Source organism: Rhinatrema bivittatum, chromosome 15 (assembly GCF_901001135.1).
Source record: "Rhinatrema bivittatum chromosome 15, aRhiBiv1.1, whole genome shotgun sequence".
Lineage (NCBI taxonomy): Eukaryota > Metazoa > Chordata > Amphibia > Gymnophiona > Rhinatrematidae > Rhinatrema > Rhinatrema bivittatum.
Window position 1 is genome coordinate 80,887,273 of NC_042629.1, and position 11,383 is coordinate 80,898,655.

Genomic DNA, 11,383 nt, shown 5'->3' on the forward strand with positions numbered 1-11,383 from the left:
AAATAAAAGTAAATAAATAGAGATCCCCACACATAGATGTCTTCTGTAGAAACCTCACACTTTGAGAGATGTACTTTAATTTCTGTTCATCTCGGAGGATTTCCAATGTCTATTTTATTACCTGCAACATTTCTCTTGCTGGGCTTGATGTAATAAAGAGTGCACAGTTGACCTGCAGTACTGCAGAACACTGCAGACAGGCTAGGACCCTTGCATGCAAATGTCATGCCCTGCTCAAAACGTTGTATATATTATCTGACTTTGTACAGCGGCGCTTCGTGGAGTAAAGTTTCCAGCACTACTGTTAGTACATGGCCAGAAGCAGGAGTTCTGGTGTTGGGACCTGTAGTCAGGATTTATGTGCAAAAAGCATGTTTTTGGGGCTGAAATGTGATTGTTTCTCCCTTGCTTGTAGAGCTTTACTGGATCCTTATCAACTATTGAATGAGTTTTAAAATATTACATTTACTACATAAAGCTCTGTCTTCTGGCTAAGCACAGTACCTGCTCAATCATTTGTGTCCTTATCGCTCTACTCACTTATGGCAGCAGGACTTTATCATAATTCCCTCCCTTCTGTTATTAGAGCGTTCTCGTCTTAGAGCTTTTAGCTACACAGCCCCTTCCACATGGAACAATGTACCATAGTAACATATCAATGATGGCAGAAAAATACCAAATGGTCCATCCAGTCTGCCCAGCAAGATGCTTATAGTTGTAACTGCCGCTCCGTGCAGGTTACCCCCAGGCTTTCTGTTAAGGGTAGTAACTGCTGCCCCATGCAGGATACCCCCAGGCTTTCTGTTAAGGGTAGTAACTGCTGCCCCATGCAGGATATCCCCAGGCTTTCTGTTAAGGGTAGTAACTGCTGCTGCATGCAGGATATCCCCAGGCTTTCTGTTAAGGGTAGTAATTGATGCTCCATGCAGGATACCCCCAGGCTTTCTGTTAAGGGTAGTAACTGCTGCTGCATGCAGGATATCCCCAGGCTTTCTGTTAAGGGTAGTAACTGCTGCTGCATGCAGGATATCCCCAGGCTTTCTGTTAAGGGTAGTAACTGCTGCCCCATGCAGGATACCCCCAGGCTTTCTGTTAAGGGTAGTAACTGCCGCTCCATGCAGGATATCCCCAGGCTTTCTGTTAAGGGTAGTAACTGCCGCCCCATGCAGGATATCCCCAGGCTTTCTGTTAAGGGTAGTAACTGCTGCCGCATGCAGGATATCCCCAGGCTTTCTGTTAAGGGTAGTAATTGATGCTCCATGCAGGATACCCCCAGGCTTTCTGTTAAGGGTAGTAACTGCTGCTGCATGCAGGATATCCCCAGGCTTTCTGTTAAGGGTAGTAACTGCTGCTGCATGCAGGATATCCCCAGGCTTTCTGTTAAGGGTAGTAACTGCTGCTGCATGCAGGATATCCCCAGGCTTTCTGTTAAGGGTAGTAACTGCTGCTGCATGCAGGATATCCCCAGGCTTTCTGTTAAGGGTAGTAATTGCTGTGGCTGCAGGATATCCTCAGGCTTTCTGTTAAGGGTAGTGATTGCTGCGGCATGCAGGATACCCCCCAAGCTTTTTGTTAAGGGTAGTGATTGCTGCTCCATGAAAGTCATCCCCAAGCTTTCTGTTAAGGGTAGTAACTGCTGCCCCATGCAGGATATCCTGCATGGGGCAGCATGCCCAAGATTTTAGAACCATTCTACAAGCAATTATTTTTTCAAAATTAGACTATTGTAACACCATCCTACTCGGCCTTCCCGCTTCATACACTAAACTGCTCCAGATGGTGCAAAATGCAGCTGCACGAATTCTGACAAATACCAGGAGAAGGGACCACATAACCCCGATTCTAAAGAGCCTCCATTGGCTACCTATACACTTTAGAATAATATACAAGGCCATTCTCACCACATACAAAATCACCCACCAACTGGCTCCCATCGACCTACAGATCCCCCTCCGACTACACAACTCATCAAGACCGACAAGAGATGCGTACAGGGGATCGCTACAGGTACCACCGTCCAAATCTACCAGACACTGCACACTAAGAGACCGGGCTTTCTCTACAGCCATCCCTCCGTTATGGAACTCCATCCCCTCAAATCTCAGAACAGAACCTTGCATCTCAACCTTCAAAAAAAGACTAAAGACCTGGATATTCTTACAAGCCTTCCCGGACGCCAACATAGTCAACTAATCTCCAACTACACCTTGGTTATCCATTCTATTGTTTTACATATGTAATTTAATAACCTATCCTTTCTCTTCCTTCTCATCCAAGTTCTTATCACCCTGTTATATGTAACTGCCTTTTCAGCACCTTTGTTATAGTTTATGTTTTCTATGCACCCCTGTTTTATGTGAACCAGCATGATGTGACTGCTGTCTCGAATGCCGGTATATAAAAATTTGAAATAAATAAATAAATAAAATATCCCCAGGCTTTCTGTTAAGGGTAGTAACTGCTGCCCCATGCAGGATACCCCCAGGCTTTCTGTTAAGGGTAGTGATTGCTGCTCCATGAAAGTCATCCCCAAGTGCCCTTTTCTTCATTTCCAACCTCTAACCACTAGGAATCTGCAGTTCTTTTTTTAATTCATTTACTGGTTTTTTTTTCCTTGCCGCCTCCTCTGGAAGAGCATCCCAGGAGCCATCCACCACCCTCTCTGTAAGAAATATTTCCTGATGATAGTTCTGAGTTGTGCCCCCTGCAGTTTCATTTCATGACCCCTAGTTCTACAGTTTTCTTTCCAAAGGAAACGGTTTGACGTACATGCATCATTAAAACTGTTCAGGTATCTGAAGGTCTGTATCCTATCTCCCACGCACCCCCTCTCTTCCTGGGTATCTGAAGCTCTGCATCCTATCTCCCCAGCACCTCCTCTCTTCCTGGGTATCTGAAGGTCTGCATCCTATCTCCCCCGCACCTCCTCTTTTCCTGGGTATCTGAAGCTCTGCATCCTATCTCCCCCACACCTCCTCTCTTCCAGGGTATCTGAAGCTCTGTATCCTATCTCGCCCGCACCCCCTCTCTTCTTGGGTATCAGTGCCTGCTGAGTTCTCATCCACCTCCAAGAGGACATTAAGACAAGACTCTAAATGACCGGCCTACAAACCAAGGTATTATCCTCAGACTTCCTGAGGTCACCTGTCCAAACCTTATCGGAAAGGCCAGTCCAGGCAGTCCCAGACTCAGAAGGCCCAACCTGCTCCTCAGCCAGGACCAGCATCAGGGTTTTGACTCCTTCCTAGAGAGCATAGGCCAACCTTCTCTTCCATCGGTACCTGTCAGCGGTCGTTTGTGCCACTTCACCAGCACTTGGCACACAGTCACCACCGATAAGTGGGTACTTGCGGTAGTCACTCAGTTACCACCTCAACTTCCTGACTGTACCCGCAGGCTCCCCACCTCAGCTGACGTGGAGATCATCCGACCACTCTCTCCTTCTGGAATAGAAGGCGTCAACCCTCCTCCAGTCATGGGCAATAGAACCTGTGCCTCTCTCCCAACAGAGGCAGGGGTTCTATTCCCGGTATTTCCTCATCCCAAAAACAGTCAGGTGGGTTTCGTCCAATTCTGGACCTTTGCGCCCTAAACAAGTAACCTGAGAGAAGTTGAAGATGGTAACCTTGGGTTCGCTACTTCCTCTTCTACAAAAAAGAGATTGGCTATGCTCTCTCGATCTCCAGGACACATACACACATATCTCAATTATTCCATCTCATCGCAAATTCCTGTGATTCTTGGTTGGCCCTCGTCACTTGTAGTACCGTGTACTACCATTCGGCCTAGCGTCTGCTCCACGAGTATTCACTGTGGGGCAGATGCAGCGTTGATGCAGCGTTTCATGGTGGTCCATGAGCTGCACCACAGTCTCCTGAATTTTATCTCTGAAGAGATTATCCCCAGGACATGGCAGGTCAGCCAACTTGTCCTGTACCTCTGGTCTGAGGTTGGAGGATTTCAACCAGGCCCACCGTCTTGCACTAATCCCCGCTGCAGACACTCTATGGGCAGTGTCAAATATGTCGTATGCAGCACGGACCTCATGCTTACCAGCATCCAGGCCTTTCTGAGCAAGAGCATTAAGTTCATCCTGGAACTGGTCAGGTAAAGATTCAGAGAAATCCTGTAACTTTTTTAAAACCTTTTTAAACAGGTTTCTGTTATACTGGGTCATGTACAACTGGTAGGAAGCAATGCGAGCTATAAGCATTGAGCCATGAAAAACCTGTCTGCCAAAAGCATCTAGGGATTTCTGTTCCTTTCCTGGAGGAATAGAGGAATGAGGTTTGAAACATCTTGCCTTTTTCTGGGCTGATTCCACAACCACAGAGTGATGATCCAGTTGTGATCTTTGAAACCCAGGAGCTGACTGCACAAGATAGGTAGCATCTGTCTTACAGTTGACAGGTGGAACTGAACCTGGATGCTCCCAATTCCTCTTTAGCAGGTCAATTAGGATTTCATGAATAGGAGTAGACATGATTTCCTTAGGAGCATCAAGAAACTGGAGTACTTCCAGCGTCTTGTGTCTTGAATCTTCTTCTGTCTGAAGCTGAAAAGGAACTGTTTCAGACATTTCTTTGATGAAGTTAATAAAGGATAGATCCTCTGGAGGAGAAGGCTCTGAAGGCAGATCATCTGTATCCTGGGAAGAATCATCAGTCCAAGGATCATAAGGTTGATCACCAGCTCCCTGAGGATCTTCAGAAGGGAGAAAAGGCATTAATCCCGAAGGACCAGGCCTAGGCATTGATGGAGGCACCAATGGAACCGGCGACATTGATGGATGAGTCGGTGGCAGGATTCCAGATGGTGGTATGGGTAACTGTGTTTGTCTTCTGATGACAGAGGTATCTGCATCGAAGGAAGAGGACATATCTGTGTTTTCGGTTCCATCTGTGAAAGGGCACTAAGCAACGCATCCAATCTACCTAGTAGTGGTGCGAGCACACCGGTGTCTGCATCGATGGAGGCTGGAAGCCCTGCAGTGCTTTACCGATGTCTCTTGGATCATCCGATCCAATTCCTCGTGGAAGCCTGGGGCAGGGAATCCTGGCACCGGAGTAGGAGACAGCACTGGTGTAGCCGAGGAGACAGCACCGGTGAAAGTGGAATCATGGCTCCCTGCACTGATGAAGGTGGGGAATGCCTCGGTGACCCGGTCGCAGAGGAGGATGGGGCCTTCTCTGGACAGAATTTCTTTGCCGGTGGCTCTAGTGATGCTAATGCCAAGGTTTTGCTTGGTTCGGCAGACTGAGCCTTCCGATGCCGGTGTCAACGCTTTTCACGTTGTTCTCCTCGGTCCTTCTCCTGAGGTGATGAGGAAGATGTCGACACTTTCGGAGTAGTTGATGCCTGTCGGGCTGTACCGGTGACCCGCTGCTGGCGAGAGGTCAATGGCACCAGCTCAGACGAAGTGGAAGCGGTCGATTGGAGTCAGGAGTTTTGAATGAAAAAGAAACTCCATTTTCTCCAAATGGGCTTTACGGCCCTTCGGGGTCATTTAGGCACATTTCGTGCAAGTTAGGGTATCTTGGTCGGACCCCTAACACAATACACAAACTCTATGTGGGTCTGTGATGGACATTGTCTGAGGACAATCAGGGCACTGACATAAACCAGATGCCATGGCTTTTACAAAAATTTAGCCGCGGTGCGGTCGATGGCCGATAAGCCCTGAAGGGAAAATCTCAATGGGAATCGACCGCAACAAGGGTAACACCTTACCTTTTGACCGCAGAGTACAGATATCGATAGGGGGACCCCTATAGGGTAGAATTTTTTGAAGAAGTTCCGTGAGGAAAATTCCTGTCAAGAATCTCAAGAGAGCTCCTTAACCTGTGTGGCTACTGCTGCATAGACAAAAAGAGACTGAAGGGGGATCTCTGCTGGCTGCAGGGTTAGTGCCATGCTGGGCATGCCCAGTAGGTGCCAGTCAAAGTTCTAGAAACTTTGACAAAAGTGTTCCATGATTGGGCTCCATCCAGGACTAACATCCTGCTTGTCCTGTGAGAAAAATATTTCTCACAGGACAAGCAGGATGTTAGTCCTCACCCATATGTGAGGACTAACATCCTGCTTGTCCTGTGAGAAATATTTTGTCATGGAGAGGGTGGTGGATGCCTGGAATGCCCTTCTGGAGAAGTTGGTGAAGACTAAAACTGTGAGAGAATTCAGAGGGGCATGGGATAAACACTGTGGATCCCTAAAGGCTAGAGGATGGAAATAAAGAAAAGAGTGCATGGGGGTAACCTGCTGGTGCGGCGGTTACTACCCATAACTAATAAGCCTTCGTACTCTTGATGCAACTCCATCATTGCTCTCTGCTTCAATGGCAGTGGGAAAATGGGAATTGGATTCAAACTCACTCATCTCAAGGAAACCAGAGAATGCGCACTCTTCTCTGCTGGACCAAAGGCAATAAAATGTCTATGAGAAAAAGCCCTAAAAACTTTCCTCAAGAGAGCATTGCCTAGCCAAGATGACAACTGACTACCCCCAAGCAATACCCCTGCAGGAAATGATACCTAGCCTTCTACTCCCCTCTCCTAGGACCCTCTGGCGCACTGATTATCACTCCTCAATGTTTATCCTTTTTCTCCCTACCTAAGATTTTGCATGACCTCTCTACTCTCTATCTATTTCTCCTATTGTAGCCTGTTCTGAATGTAGGAATGGCAAGTAATAAGTGCTTTTAAATAAATAATACATAATTTACAATGGTCTTTTGCATCATCTGATATATTTGAAAGGATGTGACTGGTATTGTTTCTGTTTACATATCCAGAATGATGGATTAAACTGCAATGCACACATTTCTGTAACTTGTATGATTCAGAACTGAAAGGTTTACTTTTTTTTTTTTAACTTAAGGGTCTGATTTACTAGGTTTTTTGCCCCATAGACACAGACAGGTCTATCCAGTACCGAGCGGTAGGAAGAGCTGCGTTAGTGCCTACGGCACCTGCGGTTACCGCCCGCACAGTGCAGCTCACCTACCGCTCGATCCTGAACACTAATTTTATTTAAATGTAAACCGCGTCCGAAAAGCCTTAGGCCCGCGCAACCCATTTTACTGGATAGAGCGCCTATACAGTATCCTGGGTGCGCGGGCCTAAGGCTTCACCCCACGCTGGTATCTGTCATTTGAAATGTCATTTGAAATGACAGATACCAGGAAGCGAAAAAAGCAAAAAGTAAGTCGCTTTGCCGCTTCACTCTTCCCTCCTCCCGGAGCAGGGCGCGAAAAGCAGCCTTGCTCCGGGAGGAGGGGAGAAGAGACACGGACAGCGGCGAAGCAAAAAAACCAAAAGGGGACCCGACCCGACCCACTTTTGCAGCCGTCCGGCATCGCTGCTCCCCTGCCTCGTCCGGGAAGATGGCTGCCAGCACGGGGGAAAGCGGCCCCTGTGCATTCAATTGGCTGCCGTGACGCCAAACGTCGTGACGTCACGTCTTGAGCAGCCAATTGAATGCACAGGGGCCGCTTTCCCCCGTGCTGGCAGCCATCTTCCCGGACGAGGCAGGGGAGCAGCGATGCCGGACGAGGCAGGGGAGCAGCGATGCCGGACGGCTGCAAAAGTGGGTCGGGTCCCCTTTTGGTTTTTTCGCCAACATCGGAGGGGGGCTGCAACGTTTTTTTCGCTTTTTTTTTTTGGCTTCGGGAGCAGGGGAGAGGACTGGGGCTGCCATGGAGACCGGCACCCATGATCGCGGCCGGGGCAGGTGAGCGGGGGCTGGGGGAAAGCTTGCCACCTACCCTTACCCCTGCCTCTACCGCAGGGGTCAGGGTAGGCGGTAAGTTTGCAGGTTAAACGCACGACAAAACGGCAGGGAAAGATAGCGATAGTCGGGGCGCGGGTTACGGGATGCTAGGGAATAGCTAATTCGCTCGTTTGCATGCAATATCGAGCTAATTCGCTCGTTTGCATGCAATATACATGCTGCGGGCGGAAGGGGTTACCTGGGGATTTAAGGACGCGGTAAGAGTAGGTTAAAGGGGATTCGGGATCGCAGGAAGGGCTAACGCGGCCGGAACGTGAGTAAAAAGCGGCTTAAGAGCAGGGTAAACGCGGCCGCACTTTACAGGATAGGCCTGAGAATGAGAAACAAGTCTTAGTAAATCAAACCCGAAGTGATTTGTAAAATAGACCTGGTTTTTTTTTTCTATGCAGTAAAATACAGTGTTGGATTTGATAATTTTGTTTTAGAATAATTACTTAGTATAGAGGATTTGAAAGATCACTTCATTTATTTTACCATTGCTAAATATAGAAATCCTAACCATAGAGAGATCAGAAACCCTCTGAAATATGTAGAAATTAAGATCATCTCTAAACTTCCATGTGAAAAGCATTAGCATTGCCTCTACTTTCAGTTGGAGAAAGTAAAAAAAAAAATAAAGATTTTGTTACACAAGAATTCTACAGGAGAGTAAAATTTGAAAGATGAGGCTCAATAATTTACTCTGGATATGAAAGTGAATGAGGAAACTTCAACTGAAAGGGTTGGAAATGCAGAGACTGAGAAGTAGTTTAAAGCTGAAATATGAAAGGATCCACCAGGAAGCAGCAGTGAGGTATGCAAAATAGGCTAAGTAATAATTTTCTGGATTTAACAGATAAAATATTGGAAAGAGAAAGTGGTTTATGTGGATATGAAGTTAATGAAATGCAAATCTATGTGACAGAGCTCGAAGTGGGGTGGGACAGGGCACCACACTAGTTTTTCTGGACTAGTATTCTGCAGCAGCACCACTATATGAAAATTGGTTCTTACTGTTAATTTTCATTCCTGGAATACCTCAGATCAGTCCAGACTCCTGGGTTTTGCCTCCCTACTAGTAGATGGAGACAGAGAAAAGTTTCGCTGACACTGCCATATAACCCAGTGTGCCACCTGCAGTCCCTCAGTATTGACCTATACCCAAGCCAGAATAACCATTGAACCAAACACTAATAATCAAGAATCTCAACTCTCACAATTAGCAGGAGAAAGGTAAAGTGCAAACAAAATGGAAACTCGTTTCCAGAAAGCAAAGTAAAAACAGCATTGGCCCCGAGGCCATGGCTGTAACTCCTGAAGCCAGGAGGCTCCGGCGGAAGCTGCTGGTCAGACAAGCCAAGAGGGAAAGGGGGCTGCCACTCTTTGATTTAGATCAAGCTGTAAATGCTACTCTTTTACTGGTTGGAGGGGTTTATGGCGCCAAAGAAGGAAGTGGCAGATTACCACCTACAGGTGCTACATATCGAACAACTAGCCAGGACTTCCGGATCCTTGATAGATATCAGGTGAGTGTAAAATTCATAAGCTGGTCATAGTTTTCCCTTTTCTTTCCTTTAAGATTCTGTTGGTCCATGACCGGCCTGCATGCTTCCTATTGTCCTTTTATCAATGGCGACTATCATACCATTTTGGGAAACTGCCAGGTTCTTGTGGCCTGGTTTGGCCTCTGTTGGAAACAGGATGCTGGGCTTGATGGACCCTTGGTCTGACCCAGCATGGCAATTTCTTATGTTCTTATGTTCTTAACAACAACTCTGCAATGTGGGGCGGATTTTCAGAGCCCTGCTCGCGTAAATCCGCCCAAAACCGGGCAGATTTACGCGAGCAGGGCCCTGCGCGCCGGGAAGCCTATTTTACATAGGCCTCCCGGCGCGCGCAGAGCCCCGGGACTCACGTAAGTCCCGGGGTTCTCGGAGGGGGGCGTGTCGGGGGGCGGGCCCCGGTCGTCGCGGCGTTCCGGGGGCGTGTCGGCAGCGTTTTGGGGGCGGGTACGGGGGCGTGGCTACGGCCCGGGGGCGTGGCCGCGCCCTCCGTACCTGCCCCCAGGTCGCGGCCCGGCGCGCAGCAGGCCCGCTGGCGCGCGGGGATTTACGTCTCCCTCCGGGAGGCGTAAATCCCCCGACAAAGGTAAGGGGGGGGGTGTAGACAGGGCCGGGTGGGTGGGTTAGGTAGGGGAAGGGAGGGTAAGGTGAGGGGAGGGCAAAGGAAAGTTCCCTCCGAGGCCGCTCCGATTTCGGAGCGGCCTTGGAGGGAACGGGGGGAGGCAGCGTGGCTCGGCGCGCGCAGGCTATACAAAATCGATAGCCTTGCGCGCGCCGATCCAGGATTTTAGTGGATACGCGCGGCTCCGCGCGTATCTACTAAAATCCAGCGTACTTTTGCTTGAGTCTGATGCGCAAGCAAAAGTAGGCTGATCGCGCTTCTTTTAAAATCTACCCCTGTATGTATAAACTATCAGTATGGCTGTGGACTCTGGCCGCCCCCCCCCCCCCCCAAATGGGCAGGTATCTGGACAGATGTGTGGTATTCCAGAAATGAAAATTAGAAGATAAGAACACATTTTCCTTTCCTGTTCATACCCCAGATCACTCCAGACTCCTGGGATGTAACTAACTTCCTCTAAATAGGGTGGGACGTCGAGAGTCCCACTTGTAGAACGCTCTCTCCATAGTGCTTGGAATCCATATTTCTGACATCTAAGTGATAATGGCTGGTGAAAGTATGTAACGGCAAGAGGAAATGTGGAAAAAAGGATTTGCATCCACATAAAAGCAGGGGCGTAGCTTGCTTGCTTATGGCGGTTACTACTCCAAACCAAAAATGCCTGATACTTCACTTTCAATGCATATCCAGCATAGCTCTCTGCTTCAACAGCAGGGGGGATGAAGAAAGGAGGATTTATATTCGAACAACCAACAAGGACTGAATTACATAGTCTGGGTAAAACAAATAAGCATGGGTGTAGCTTGCTTATTACGGTGCTTACTACCCCGAATCAAGCTTGATACTTCACTTAGCATACATATCCAGTGCAGCTCACTGCTTCACTGGCAGGGGGAATGAAGAAAAGAGGATTTATATTCAGACAACAACCAACAAGGACTGAATTGCACAGGCTGGGTAAACAAGCGTGGGAGTAACTTGCTTATTATGGCGGTTACTACCCCAAACCAATTAGCTGGATACTACACTTAGATGCAGCTCCAGCACTGCTATCTACGATGGCGGGGGTTGAAGGGAAATAGAACCAAAAAAAGTATTTAAAGGGACAAGAGTAACAGAAAAGTATGAAAAAAAAAGTGTGAAAGCTTGCTGGGCAGACGAGATGGACTGATTGGTCTTCTTCTGCTGTCATTTCTGTTTCTATATAGCCACCCTTTTTGTGGGAACACCTGTTAAGACTTGGCCCATGAGGTCACCTGAGAACAAGTCAAACAGACCTTACAAATATAAGTCGAGCCAATGTGCAATCATAGTTTAAGAAGCTGTACACCCTTTCCTTGGACCATTCCACAACCCATAGAGGGGATCCATCTTCTAGAAATCATTAGTAACCTTCCGATAATTTAATGCTTACCTCACATCCAAGCCTTGA